This window comes from Heterodontus francisci, unplaced genomic scaffold (genome assembly GCF_036365525.1).
Source record: "Heterodontus francisci isolate sHetFra1 unplaced genomic scaffold, sHetFra1.hap1 HAP1_SCAFFOLD_57, whole genome shotgun sequence".
Lineage (NCBI taxonomy): Eukaryota > Metazoa > Chordata > Chondrichthyes > Heterodontiformes > Heterodontidae > Heterodontus > Heterodontus francisci.
The window spans coordinates 8,968,753-8,983,641 of NW_027142024.1; positions in this window are offsets into that span (position 1 = coordinate 8,968,753).

Sequence of the window (14,889 nt, forward strand, 5' to 3'; positions counted from 1 at the left end):
TGTCAGTGCGTGTCTTTGTTACTTGGTGTCAGCGTATGTCTGTGTTACTGGGTGTAAGTGATTGTCTTTGTTACTGGGTGTCAGCGCATGTCTTTGGTAATTGGTGTCAGTGTATGTCTTTGTTACTGGGTGTCAGTGTGTGTCTTTGTTACTTGGTGTAAGTGTGTGTCTTTGTTACTGGGTGTCAGTGTATGTCTTTGTTACTTGGTGTCAGTGTATGTCTTTGTTACTGGGTGTCAGTGTTTGTCTTTGTTACTTGGTGCAAGTGTGTGTCTGTGTTTCTGGCTGTCAGTGTATGTCTTTGTTACTGGGTGTCACTGTATGTCTTTGTTACTTGGTGTCAGTGTGTATCTATGTTACTGGGTGTCAGTGTATGTCTTTGTTACTTGGTGTCAGTGTATGTCTTTGTTACTGGGTGTCAGTGTGTGTCTTTGTTAATTGGTGTCAGTGTGTGTCTGTGTTACTGGGTGTCAGTGTATGTCTTTGTTACTTGGTGTCAGTGTGTGTCTTTTTTACTTGGTGTCAGTTTATGTCTTTATTACTTGGAGTCACTGTATGTCTTTGTTACAAGGTGTCAGTGTATGTCTCTGTTACTGGGTGTAAGTGTATGTCTTTGTTACTGGGTGTCAGTGCGTGACTTTGTTACTTGGTGTCAGTGTGTGTCTGTGTTACTGGGTGTAAGTGATTTTCTTTGTTACTGGGTGTCAGTGTATGTCTTTGTTAATTGGTGTCAGTGTATGTCTTTGTTACTGGGTGTCAGTGTGTGTCTTTGTTACTTGGTGTATATGTGTGTCTGAGTTACTGGGTGTCAGTGTGTGTCTGTGTTACTTGGTGTAAGTGTGTGTCTTTGTTACTTGGTGTCAGTGTATGTCTTTGTTACTTGGTGTCAGTGTATGTCTTTGTTACTGGGTGTCAGTGTTTGTCTTTGTTACATGGTGTAAGTGTGTGTCTATGTTTCTGGCTGTCAGTGTATGTCTTTGTTAATGGGTGTCACTGTATGTCTTTGTTACTTGGTGTCAGTGTGTATCTGTGTTACTGGGTGTCAGTGTATGTCTTTGTTACTTGGTGTCAGTGTATGTCGTTGTTACTGGGTGTCAGTGTGTGTCTTTGTTAATTGGTGTCAGTGTGTGTCTGTGTTACTAGGTGTCGGTGTATGTCTTTGTTACTTGGTGTCAGTGTGTGTCTTTGTTACTTGGTGTCAGTGTCTGTCTTTGTTACTGGTTGTGTGTGTGTCTTAGTTTCTTGGTGCAACTGTGTGTCTGTGTTACTGGGTGTCAGTGTATGTCTTTGTTACTTGGTGTAAGTTTGTGTCTGTGTTGCTGGGAGTCATTGTATGTTTTTTATTACTTGGTGTAAGTGTATGTCTGTGTTACTGGCTGTCAGTGTATGTCTTTGTTAATTGGTGTAAGTGTATGTCTGTGTTACTAGGTGTCAGTGTGTGTCTGTGTTACTGGGTGTAAGTGTATGTCTTTGTTACTTGGTGTCAGTGTGTGTCTTTGTTACTTGGTGTCAGTGTGTGACTGCGTTACTGGGTGTCAGTGTATGTCTTTGTTACTTGGTGTAAGTGTGTGCCTGTGTTACTGGGTGTCAGTATATGTCTTTGTCACTTGGTGTCAGTGTATGTCTTTGTTACTGGATGTCAGTGCGTGTCTTTGTTACTTGGTGTAAGTATGTGTCTGTGTTACTGGGTGTCAGTGTATGTCTGTGTTACTTGGTGTAAGTGTGTGACTTTGTTAATTGGTGTCAGTGTATGCCTTTGTTAATTGGTGTCAGTGCATCTCTTTGTTACTTGGTGTCAGTGTGTGTCTTTGTTACTTGGTGCAAGTGTGTGTCTGTGTTACTGGGTGTCAGTGTATGTCTTTGTTACTGGGTGTCAGTGTATGTCTTTGTTACTTGGTGTCAGTGTGTGTCTGTGTTACTGGGTGTCAGTGTGTGTCTTTGTTACTTGGTGTCAGTGTATGTCTTTGTTACTTGGTGTCAGTGTGTGTCTTTTTTACTTGGTGTTAGTGCATGTCTTTGTTACTTGGTGTCAGTGTATGTCTTTGTTACCTAGTGTCAGTGTATGTCTTTGTTACTTGGTGTATGTGTGTGTCTGTGTTACTGGGTGTCAGTGTATGTCTTTGTTACTTGGTGTCATTGTGTGTCTGTGTTACTGGGTGTCAGTCTATGTCTTTGTTACTTGGTGTCAGTGTATGTCTTTGTTGCTTGGTGTCAGTTTGTGTCTTTTTTACTTGGTGTCAGTGTATGTCTTTGTTACGTGGTGTCAGTGTATGGCTTTGTTACATGGTGTCAGTGTATGCATTTGTTACTGGGTGTCAGTGTGTGTCTTTGTGACTTGGTGTCAGTGTATGTCTTTGTTACTTGGTGTAAGTGTGTGTCTGTGTTACTGGGTGTCAGTATATGCCTTTGTCACTTGGTGTCAGTGTATGTCTTTGTTACTGGATGTCAGTGTGTGTCTTTGTTACTTGGTGTAAGTGTGTGTCTGTGTTACTGGGTGTCAGTCTAAGTCTGTGTTACTTGGTGTAAGTGTTTGTCATTGTTACTGAGTGTCACTGTATGCCTTTGTTAATTGGTGTCAGTGCATCTCTTTGTTACTTGGTGTCAGTGTGTGTCTTTGTTACTTGGTGCAAGTGTGTGTCTGTGTTACTGGTTGTCAGTGTATGTCTTTGTTACTGGGTGTCAGTGTATGTCTTTGTTACTTGGTGTCAGTGTGTGTCTGTGTTACTGGGTGTCAGTGTATGTCTTTGTTACTTTGTGTCAGTGTATGTCTTTGTTACTTGGTGTCAGTGTGTGTCTTTTTTACTTGGTGTTAGTGTATGTCTTTGTTACTTGGTTTCAGCGTATGTCTTTGTTACATAGTGTCAGTGTATGTCTTTGTTACTTGGTGTCAGTGTGTGTCTGTGTTACTGGGTGTCAGTGTATGTCTGTGTTACTGGGTGTCAGTGTATGTCTTTGTTACTGGGTGTCAGTGCGTGTCTTTGTTACTTGGTGTCAGTGTGTGTCTGCGTTACTGGGTGTCAGTGTATGTCTTTGTTACTTGGTGCAAGTGTGTACCTGTGTTACTGGGTGTCAGTATATGTCTTTGTCACTTGGTGTCAGTGTATGTCTTTGTTACTGGATGTCAGTGCGTGTCTTTGTATCTTGGTGTAAGTATGTGTCTGTGTTACTGGGTGTCAGTGTATGTCTGTGTTACTTGGTGTAAGTGTGTGACTTTGTTAATTGGTGTCAGTGTATGCCTTTGTTAATTGGTGTCAGTGCATCTCTTTGTTACTTGGTGTCAGTGTGTGTCTTTGTTACTTGGTGCAAGTGTGTGTCTGTGTTACTGGGTGTCAGTGTATGTCTTTGTTACTGGGTGTCAGTGTATGTCTTTGTTACTTGGTGTCAGTGTGTGTCTGTGTTACTGGGTGTCAGTGTGTGTCTTTGTTACTTGGTGTCAGTGTATGTCTTTGTTACTTGGTGTCAGTGTGTGTCTTTTTTACTTGGTGTTAGTGCATGTCTTTGTTACTTGGTGTCAGTGTATGTCTTTGTTACATAGTGTCAGTGTATGTCTTTGTTACTTGGTGTATGTGTGTGTCTGTGTTACTGGGTGTCAGTGTATGTCTTTGTTACTTGGTGTCAGTGTGTGTCTGTGTTACTGGGTGTCAGTCTATGTCTTTGTTACTTGGTGTCAGTGTATGTCTTTGTTGCTTGGTGTCAGTTTGTGTCTTTTTTACTTGGTGTCAGTGTATGTCTTTGTTACGTGGTGTCAGTGTATGTCTTTGTTACATGGTGTCAGTGTATGCATTTGTTACTGGGTGTCAGTGTGTGTCTTTGTGACTTGGTGTCAGTGTATGTCTTTGTTACTTGGTGTAAGTGTGTGTCTGTGTTACTGGGTGTCAGTATATGCCTTTGTCACTTGGTGTCAGTGTATGTCTTTGTTACTGGATGTCAGTGTGTGTCTTTGTTACTTGGTGTAAGTGTGTGTCTGTGTTACTGGGTGTCAGTGTAAGTCTGTGTTACTTGGTGTAAGTGTTTGTCATTGTTACTGAGTGTCAGTGTATGCCTTTGTTAATTGGTGTCAGTGCATCTCTTTGGTACTTGGTGTCAGTGTGTGTCTTTGTTACTTGGTGCAAGTGTGTGTCTGTGTTACTGGTTGTCAGTGTATGTCTTTGTTACTGGGTGTCAGTGTATGTCTTTGTTACTTGGTGTCAGTGCGTGTCTGTGTTACTGGGTGTCAGTGTATGTCTTTGTTACTTTGTGTCAGTGTATGTCTTTGTTACTTGGTGTCAGTATGTGTCTTTTTTACTTGGTGTTAGTGTATGTCTTTGTTACTTGGTTTCAGCGTATGTCTTTGTTACATAGTGTCAGTGTATGTCTTTGTTACTTGGTGTAAGTGTGTGTCTGTGTTACTGGGTGTCAGTGTATGTCTTTGCTACTGGGTGTCAGTGTATGTCTTTGTTACTTGGTGTCAGTTCGTGTCTTTTTTACTTGGTGTCAGTGTATGTCTTCGTTACTTGGTGTCAGTGTATGTCTTTGTTACATGGTGTCAGTGTATGTATTTGTTACTGGGTGTCTGAGTGTGTCTTTGAGAATTGGTGTCAGTGTATGTCTTTGTTACTTGGTGTAAGTGTGTGTCTGTGTTACTTGGTATCAGTGTATGTCTTTGTTACTTGCTGTCAGTGTATGTCAAAATACTTGGTGTAAGTGTTTGTCTCTGTTACTTGGTGTAAGTGTGTGTCTTTGTTACTTGATGTCAGTGTATGTCTTTGTTACTTGGTGTCTGTGTGTGTCTGTGTTACTGGGTATCAGTGTATGTCTTTGTGACTTGATGTCAGTGTGTGTCTGTGTTACTGGGTATCAGTGTATGTCTTTGTGACTTGGTATCAATGTATGTCTTTGTTGCTTGGTGTCAGTGTATGTCTTTGTTACTGGGTGTCAGTGTGTGTCTTTGTTACTTGGTGTATGTGTGTGTCTGTGTTACTGGGTGTCAGTGTGTGTCTGTGTTACTTGGTGTAAGTGTGTGTCTTTGTTACTGGGTGTCAGTGTATGTCTTTGTTACTTGGTGTCAGTGTATGTCTTTGTTACATAGTGTCAGTGTATGTCTTTGTTACTTGGTGTAAGTGTGTGTCTGTGTTACTGGCTGTCTGTGTATGTCTTTGTTACTGGGTGTCACTGTATGTCATTGTTACTTGGTGTCAGTGTGTATCTGTGTTACTGGGTGTCAGTGTATGTCTTTGTTAATTGGTGTAAGTGTATGTCTGTGTTACTAGGTGTCATTGTGTGTCTGTGTTACTGGGTGTAAGTGTATGTCTTTATTACTGCGTGTCAGTGCATGTCTTGGTTACTTGGTGTCAGTGTGTGTCTGCGTTACTGGGTGTCAGTGTATGTCTTTGTTACTTGGTGTAACTGTGTGCCTGTGTTACTGGATGTCAGTGTTTGTCTTTGTTACTTGGTGTAAGTGTGTGTCTGTGTTACTGGGTGTCAGTGTATGTCAGTGTTACTTGGTGTAAGTGTGTGTCTTTGTTACTGGGTGTCAGTGTATGCCTTTGTTAATTGGTGTCAGTGCATCTCTTTGTTACTTGGTGTCAGTGTGTGTCTTTGTTACTTGGTGCAAGTGTGTGTCTGTGTTACTGGGTGTCAGTGTATGTCTTTGTTACTGGGTTTCAGTGTATGTCTTTGATACTTGGTGTCAGTGTGTGTCTGTGTTACTGGGTGTCAGTGTATGTCTTTGTTACTTGGTGTCAGTGTACGTCTTTGTTACTTGGTGTCAGTGTGTGTCTTTTTTACTTGGTGTTAGTGTATGTCTTTGTTACTTGGTGTCAGTGTATGTCTTTGTTACATAGTGTCAGTGTATGTCTTTGTTACTTGGTGTAAGTGTGTGTCTGTGTTACTGGGTGTCAGTGTATGTCTTTGTTACTGGGTGTCAGTGTATGTCTTTGTTACTTGGTGTCAGTGTGTGTCTGTGTTACTGGGTGTCAGAGTATGTCTTTGTTACTTGGTGTCAGTTTGTGTCTTTTTTACTTGGTGTCAGTGTATGTCTTTGTTACTTGGTGTCAGTGTATGTCTTTGTTCCATTGTGTCAGTGTATGTATTTGTTACTTGGTGTAAGTGTGTGTCTGTGTTACTGGGTGTCAGTATATGTCTTGTCACTTGGTGTCAGTGTATGTCTTTGTTACTGGATGTCAGTGTGTGTCTTTGTTACTTGGTGTAAGTGTGTGTCTGTGTTACTGGGAGTTAGTGTATGTCTGTGTTACTTGGTGTAAGTGTGTCTTTGTTACTGGATGTCAGTGTATGCCTTTGTTTATTGGTGTCAGTGCATCTCTTTGTTACTTGGTGTAAGTGTGTGTCTTTGTTACTTGGTGCAAGTGTGTGTCTGTGTTACTGGGAGTCAGTGGAAGTCTTTGTTACTGGGTGTCAGTGTATGTCTTTGTTACTTGGTGTCAGTGTGTGTCTGTGTTACTGGGTGTCAGTGTATGTCTTTGTTACTTGGTGTCAGTGTATGTCTTTGTTACTTGGTGTCAGTGTGTGTCTTTTTTACTTGGTGTTAGTGTATGTCTTTGTTACTTGGTGTCAGCGTATGTCTTTGTTACATAGTTTCAGTGTATGTCTTTGTTACTTGGTGTAAGTGTGTGTCTGTGTTACTGGGTGTCAGTGTATGTCTTTGTTACTGGGTGTCAGTGTATGTCTTTGTTACTTGGTGTCAGTGTGTGTCTGTGTTACTGGGTGTCAGTGTATGTCTTTGTTACTTGGTGTCAGTGTATGTCTTTGTTACTTGGTGTCAGTTTGTGTCTTTTTTACTTGGTGTCAGTGTATGTCTTTGTTACTTGGTGTCAGTGTATGTCTTTGTTACATGGTGTCATTGTATGTATTTGTTACTGGGTGTCAGTGTGTGTCTTTGTAACTTGGTGTCAGTGTATGTCTTTGTTACTTAATGTCAGTGTGTGTCTTTGTTACTTTGTGTAAGTTTGTGTCTGTGTTACTGGGTGTCAGTGTATGTCTGTGTTACTTGGTGTAAGTGTGTCTTTATTACTGGGTGTCATTGTATGCCTTTGTTAATTGGTGTCAGTGCATCTCTTTGTTACTTGGTGTCAGTGTGTGTCTTTGTTACTGGGTGTCAGTGTATGTCTTTGTTACTTGGTGTCAGTGTGTGTCTGTGTTACTGGGTGTCAGTGTATGTCTTTGTTACTTGGTGTCAGTGTATGTCTTTGTTACTTGGTGTTAGTGTATGTCTTTGTTACTTGGTGTCAGTGTATGTCTTTGTTACATAGTGTCAGTGTATGTCTTTGTTACTTGGTGTAAGTGTGTGTCTGTGTTACTGGGTGTCATTGTATGTCTTTGTTACTGGGTGTCAGTGTATGTCTTTGTTACTTGGTGTCAGTGTGTGTCTGTGTTACTGGGTGTCAGTGTATGTCTTTGTTACTTGGTGTCAGTGTATGTCTTTGTTACTTGGTGTCAGTTTGTGTCTTTTTTACTTGGTGTCAGTGTATGTCTTTGTTACTTGGTGTCAGTGTATGTCTTTGTTCCATTGTGTCAGTGTATGTATTTGTTACTGGTTGTCAGTGTGTGTCTTTGTGACTTGGTGTCAGTGTATGTCTTTGTTTCTTGGTGTAAGTGTGTGTCTGTGTTACTGGGTGTCAGTATATGTCTTGTCACTTGGTGTCAGTGTATGTCTTTGTTACTGGATGTCAGTGTGTGTCTTTGTTACTTGGTGTAAGTGTGTGTCTGTGTTACTGGGAGTTAGTGTATGTCTGTGTTACTTGGTGTAAGTGTGTCTTTGTTACTGGATGTCAGTGTGTGTCTTTGTTACTTTGTGTAAGTTTGTGTCTGTGTTACTGGGTGTCAGTGCATCTCTTTGTTACTTGGTGTCAGTGTGTGTCTTTGTTACTGGGTGTCAGTGTATGTCTTTGTTACTTGGTGTCAGTGTGTGTCTGTGTTACTGGGTGTCAGTGTATGTCTTTGTTACTTGGTGTCAGTGTATGTCTTTGTTACTTGGTGTCAGTGTGTGTCTTTTTTACTTGGTGTTAGTGTATGTCTTTGTTACTTGGTGTCAGCGTATGTCTTTGTTAGATAGTGTCAGTGTATGTCTTTGTTACTTGGTGTAAGTGTGTGTCTGTGTTACTGGGTGTCAGTGTATGTCTTTGTTACTGGGTGTCCGTGTATCTCTTTGTTACTTGGTGTCAGTGTGTGTCTGTGTTACTGGGTATCAGTGTATGTCTTTGTTACTTGGTGTCAGTGTATGTCTTTGTTACTTGGTGCCAGTTTGTGTATTTTTTACTTGGTGTCAGTGTATGTCTTTGTTACTTGGTGTCAGTGTATGTCTTTGTTACATGGTGTCAGTGTATGTATTTGTTACTGGGTGTCATTGTGTGTCTTTGTGACTTGGTGTCAGTGTATGTCTTTGTTACTTGCTGTAAGTGTGTGTCTGTGTTACTGGGTATCAGTGTATGTCTTTGTTACTTGCTGTCTGTGTATGTCAAAATACTTGGTGTAAGTGTATGTCTTTGTTACTTGGTGTAATTGTCTGTCTTTGTTACTTGATGTCAGTGTATGTCTGTGTTACTTGGTGTCAGTGTGTGTCTTTGTTACTTGGTGTCTGTGTGTGTCTGTGTTACTGGGTATCAGTGTATGTCTTTGTGACTTGGTATCAATGTATGTCTTTGTGACTTGGTGCCAGTGTATGTATTTCTTACTGGGTGTCAGTGCCCGTCTGTGTTACTTGGTGTCAGTGTATGTCTTTGTTACTTGGTGTCAGTGTGTGTCTGTGTTACTGGGTATCAATGTATGTCTTTGTGACTTGGTATCAATGTATGTCTTTGTTGCTTGGTGTCAGTGTATGTCTTTGTTACTGGGTGTCAGTGGTTCTCTGTGTTACTGGGTGTCAGTGTGTGTTTGTTTTTGTTACTTGCTGTCACTGTGTGTCTATGACACTAGTTGTCAGTATTTAGTTTAGTTTAGAGATACAGCACTTAAACAGGCCCTTCGGCCCACCGAGTCTGTGCCGACCATCAACCACCCATTTATGCTAATCCTACACTAATTCCGTATTCCGATCACATCCCCACCGTCCCTATATATTTCCCTACCACCTACCTATACTAGGGGCAATTTTTGATGGCCAATTAACATATCAACCTGCAAGTCTTTGGCATGTGGGAGGAAACCGGAGCACCCGGAGGAAACTCACGCAGACACAGGGAGAACTTGCAAACTCCGCACAGGCAGTACCCAGAATCGAACCCGGGTCCCTGTAGCTGTGAGGCTGCGGTGCTAACCACTGCGCCACTGTGAACACCTCACCCCCGCCCCCCCCTTCCAGTGTGTGCCTGTGTTACTGGGTATCAGTGTATGTCTTTGTTACTTGGTGTAAGTGTGTGTCTGTGTTACTGGGTGTCAGTGTATGTCTTTCTTACTGGGTGTCAGTGTTTGTCTGTGTTACTTGGTGTAAGTGTGTGTCTTTGTTACTTGGTGTAATTGTATGCCTTCGTTACTTGGTGTCAGTGTATGTCTTTGTTACATGGTGTCAGTGTGTGTCTGTGTTACTGGGTATCAGTGTATGTCTTTGTTACTTGGTGTCAGTGTGTGTATGTGTTACTGGGTATCAGTGTATGTCATTGTTACTTGGTGTCAGTGTTTGTCTTTGTTATTTGGTGTAAGTGTATGTCTGTGTTACTTGGTGTAAGTGTGTGTCTTTGTTACTTTGTGTAAGTGTATGTCTTTGTTACTTGGTGTCAGTGTATGTCTTTGTTACTTGGTGTCAGTGTCTGTCTGTGTTACTTGGTGTAAGTGTGTGCCTGTGTTACTTGGTATCAGTGTATGTCTTTGTTACCTGGTGTCAGTGTATGTCTGTGTTACTTGGTGTAAGTGTGTGTCTGTGTTCCTGGGTGTCAGTGTGTATCTGTGTTACTTGGTGTAAGTGTGTGTCTTTGTTACTAGGTGTCCGTGTGTGTCTGTGTTACTGGGTGTCAGTGTATGTCTGTGTTACTTGGTGTAATTGTCTGTCTTTGTTACCTGGTGTCAGTGTATGTCTGTGTTACTTGGTGTAAGTGTGTGTCTTTGTTACTTGGTGTAAGTGTGTGTCTTTGTTACATGGTGTAAGTGTGTGTCTGTGTTACTGGGTTTCAGTGTATGTCTTTGTTACTTGGTGTAAGTGTGTGTCTCTGTTACTTGGTGTCAGTGTATGTCTTTGTTACTTGGTGTTAGTGTATGTCTTTGTTAGTTGCTGTCACTGTATGTCTTTGTTACTTGGTGTCAGTGTATGTCTGTGTTACATGGTGTAATTGTGTGTCTGTGTTACTGGGTATCAGTGTATGTCTTTGTTACTTGGTGTCAGTGTATGACTTTGTTACTTGGTGTAAGTGTGTGCCTGTGTTACTGGGTGTCAGTGTGTGTCTGTGTTACTTGGTGTAAGTGTGTAACTTTGTTACTTGGTGTCCGTGTGTGTCTGTGTTACTGGGTGTCAGTGTATGTCTTTGTTACCTGGTGTCAGTGTATGTCTTTGTCACATGGTGTAAGTGTGTGTCTGTGTTACTGGGTATCAGTATCTGTATTTGTTACTTGGTGTAACTGTGTGTCTGTGTTACTGGGTATCAGTGTATGTCTTTGTTACTTGGTGTCAGTGTATGTCTGTGTTACTTGGTGTAAGTGTATGTCTGTGTTACTGGGTATCAGTGTATGTCTTTTTGAATTGGTGTCAGTGTATGTCTTTGTTACTGGGTGTCAGTGTGTGTCTTTGTGACTTGGTGTCAGTGTATGTCTTTGTTACTGGGTGTCAGTGTGTGTCTTTGTGACTTGGTGTCAGTGTATGTCTTTGTTACTTGGTGCCAGTGTATGTAAAAATACTTGGTGTAGGTGTATGCCTTTGTTAGTTGGTGTCAGTGTATGTCTTTGTTACTTGGTGTAAGTGTGTGTCTGTGTTACTGGGTGTAGGTGTGTGCCTTTGTTACTTGGTGTAAGTGCATGCCTTTGTTACTTGGTGTCAGTGTATGTTTTTGTTACTTGGTGTCAGTGTGTGTCTGTGTTACTGGGTGTAAGTGTATGTCTTTGTTACTTGGTGTCAGTGTGTGTCTGTGTTACTGGGTATCAGTGTGTGTCTTTGTTACTTGGTGTAAGTGTGTGTCTTTGTTACTTGGTGTAAGCGTATGTCTGTGTTACATGGTGCAAGTGTGTGTCTGTGTTACTGGGTTTCAGTGTATGTCTTTGTTACTTGGTGTCAGTGTATGTCTTTGTTACTTGGTGTTAGTGTATGTCTGTGTTACATGGTGGAAATGTGTGTCTGTGTAACTGGGTATCAGTGGATGTCTTTGTTACTTGGTGTAAGTGTGTGTCTGTGTTACTGGGTTTCAGTGTATGTCTTTGTTACTTGGTGTCAGTGTATGACTTTGTTACTTGGTGTAAGTGTGTATCTGTGTTACTGGGTGTCAGTGTGTGTCTGTGTTACTTGGTGTAAGTGTGTGACTTTGTTACTTGGTGTCCGTGTGTGTCTGTGATACTGGGTGTCAGTGTATGTCTTTGTTACCTGGTGTCAGTGTATGTCTTTGTTACATGGTGTAAGTGTGTGTCTGTGTAACTGGGTATCAGTATCTGTCTTTGTGACTTGGTGTACGTGTGTGTCTGTGTTACTGGGTATCAGTGTATGTCTTTGTTACTTGGTGTCAGTGTATGTCAAAATACTTGGTGTAGGTGTATTCCTTTGTTACTTGGTGTCAGTGTATGTCTTTGTTACTTGGTGTAAGTGTGTGTCTTTGTTACTGGGTATCAGTGTATGTCTTTGTTACTTGGTGTCAGTGTATGTCTGTGTTACTTGGTGTAAGTGTGTGTCTGTGTTACTGGGTATCTGTGTATGTCTTTGTTACTTGGTGCAAGTGTGTGTCTGTGTTACCGGGTGTAAGAGTGTGTCTGTGTTACTGGGTATCAGTGTATGTCTTTGTTACTTGGTGTCAATGTTTGTCTGTGTTACTTGGTGTAAGTGTGTGTCTGTGTTACTGGGTATCAGTGTATGTCTTTGTTACTTGGTGTAAGAGTGTGTCTTTGTTACTTGGTGTCCGTGTGTGTCTGTGTTACTGGGTGTCAGTTTATGTCTTTGTTACTTGGTGTCAGTGTATGTCTGTGATACTTGGTGTAAGTGTGTGTCTGTGTTACTTGGTATCAGTGTATGTCTTTGTTACTTGGTGTAAGTGTGTGTCTGTGTTACTGGGTAACAGTGTATGTCTTTGTTACTTGATGTCAGTGTGTGTCTGTGTTACTTGGTGTAAGTGTGTGTCTTTGTTACTTGGTGTAATTGTATGTCTTTGTTACTTGGTGTCATTGTATGTCTGTGTTACTTGGTGTAATTGTCTGTCTTTTTTACTTGGTGTCAGTGTATGTCTTTTTTACTTGGTGTAAGTGTGTGCCTTTGTTACTTGGTGTAAGTGTATGCCTTTGTTACTTGGTGTCAGTGTATGTCTTTGTTACTTGGTGTCAGTATGTGTCTGTGTTACTGGGTGTCAGTGTATGTCTTTGTGACTTGGTATCAATGTATGTCTTTGTTACTGTGTATCAGTGGTTCTCTGTGTTAGTGGGTGTCAGTGTGTGTTTGTTTGTGTTACTGGCTGTCAGTGTGTGTCTGTGACACTAGGTGTCAGTATTTAGTTTAGTTTAGAGATACAGCACTTTAACAGGCCTTCGGCCCACCGAGTCTGTGCCGACCATCACCCACCCATTTATGCTAATCCTACACTAATCCCGTATTTCTATCACAACCCCACCTGTCCCTATATATTTCCCTACCACCTACCTATACTAGGGGCAATTTATGATGGCCAATTAACCTATCAACCTGCAAGTCTTTGGCATGTGGGAGGAAACCCAAGCAGACACAGGGAGAACTTGCAAACTCCTCACAGGCAGTACCCAGAATCGAACCCGCGTCCCTGGAGCTGTCATGCTGCGTTGCTAACCACTGCGCCAATGTGCCCCTCCGCCGCACCCCCACCCCCCCCCGCCCCAGTGTGTGCCTGTGTTACTGGGTATCAGTGTATGTCTTTGTTACTTGGTGTCAGTGTTTGTCTGTGTTACTTGGTGTAAGTGTGTGTCTGTGTTACTGGGTATCGGTGTATGTCTTTGTTACTTGGTTTAAGTGTGTGTCTTTGTTACTTGGTGTCCGTGTGTGTCTGTGTTACTGGGTGTCAGTTTGTGTCTTTGTTACTTGGTGTCAGTGTATGTCTTTGTTACTTGGTGTAAGTGTGTGTCTGTGTTACTGGGTATCAGTGTCTGTCTTTGTTACTTGGTGTATGTGTGTGTCTGTGTTATTGCGTATAAGTGTATGAATTTGTTACTTGGTGTCACTGTATGTCTGTGTTACTTAGTGTAAGTGTGTGTCTGTTTTACTGGGTATCAGTGTATGTCTGTGTGACTTGGTGTAAGTGTGTGGCTGTGTTACTGGGTATCAGTGTATGTCATTGTTACTTGGTGTCAGTGTATGTCAAAATACTTGGTGTCAGTGTATGGCTTTGTTCCTGGGTGTCAGTGTGTGTCTTTGTGACTTGGTGTCAGTGTATGTCTTTGTTACTTGGTGTAAGTGTGTGTCTGTGTTACTGGGTATCAGTGTATGTCTGTGTGACTTGGTGTAAGTGTGTGTCTGTGTTACTGGGTATCAGTGTATGTCTTTGTTACTTGGTGTCAGTGTATGTCTGTGTTACTTGGTGTAAGTGGGTGTCTGTGTTACCGAGTATCAGTGTATGTCTTTGAGACTTTGTGTCAGTGTATGTCTTTTTTACTGGGTGTCAGTGTGTGCCTTTGTGACTTGGTGTCAGTGTATGTCTTTGTTACTTGGTGTAAGTGTGTGTCTGTGTTACTGGGTATCAGTGTATGTCTTTGTTACTTGGTGTCAGTGTATGTCTGTGTTACTTGGTGTAAGTGTGTGTCTGTGTTACGTGGTGTCAGTGCATGTCTTTGTTACTTGGTGTCAGTGTATGTCTTTGTTTCTTGGTGGAATTGAGTGTTTGTGTTACTTGGTGTAAGTGTGTGTCTGTGTCTCTTGGTATCAGTGTATGTCTTTGTTACTTGGTGTAAGTGTGTGTCTGTGTTACTGGTTATCAGTGTATGTCTTTGTTACATATTGTAAGTGTGTGTCTGTGTTACTGGGTAACAGTGTATGTCTTTGTTACTTGGTGTCAGTGTACGTCTGTGTTACTTGGTGTAAGTGTGTGTCTTTGTTACTTGGTGTAATTGTATGTCTTTGTGACTTGGTGTCAGTGTATGTCTTTGTTTCTTGGTGTAATTGAGTGTTAGTGTTACTTGGTGTAAGTGTGTGTCTGTGTCTCTTGGTATCAGTGTATGTCTTTGTTACTTGGTGTAAGTGTGTGTCTGTGTTTCGGCGTAACAGTGTATGTCTTTGTTACTTGGTGTCAGTGTATGTCTGTGTTATTTGGTGTAAGTGTGTGTCTTTGTTACTTGGTGTAATTGTATGTCTTTGTTACTTGGTGTAATTGTATGTCTTTGTTACTTGGTGTCAGTGTATGTCTGTGTTACTTGGTGTAAGTGTATGTCTTTGTTACTTGGTGTCAGTGTATGTCTTTGTTACTTGGTGCAAGTGTAAGTCTTTGTTACTTGGTGTCAGTGTTTGTCTTTGTTACTTTGTGGAAGTGTGTGTCTGTGTTACTGGGTATCAGTGTGTGTCTTTGTGACTTGCTGTCAGTGTATGTCTTTGTTACAGGGTTTCAGTGTGTGTCTGTGTTACTTGGTGTCAGTACTTAGTTTAGTTTAGAGATACAGCACTGAAACAGGCCCTTCGGCCCACCGAGTCTGTGCCGACCATCAACCACCCATTTATACTAATCCGACACTAATCCCGTACTCCTATCACAACCCCACCTGTCCCTATATATTTCCCTACCACCTACCTATACAAGGGTCAATTTATAATGGCCAATT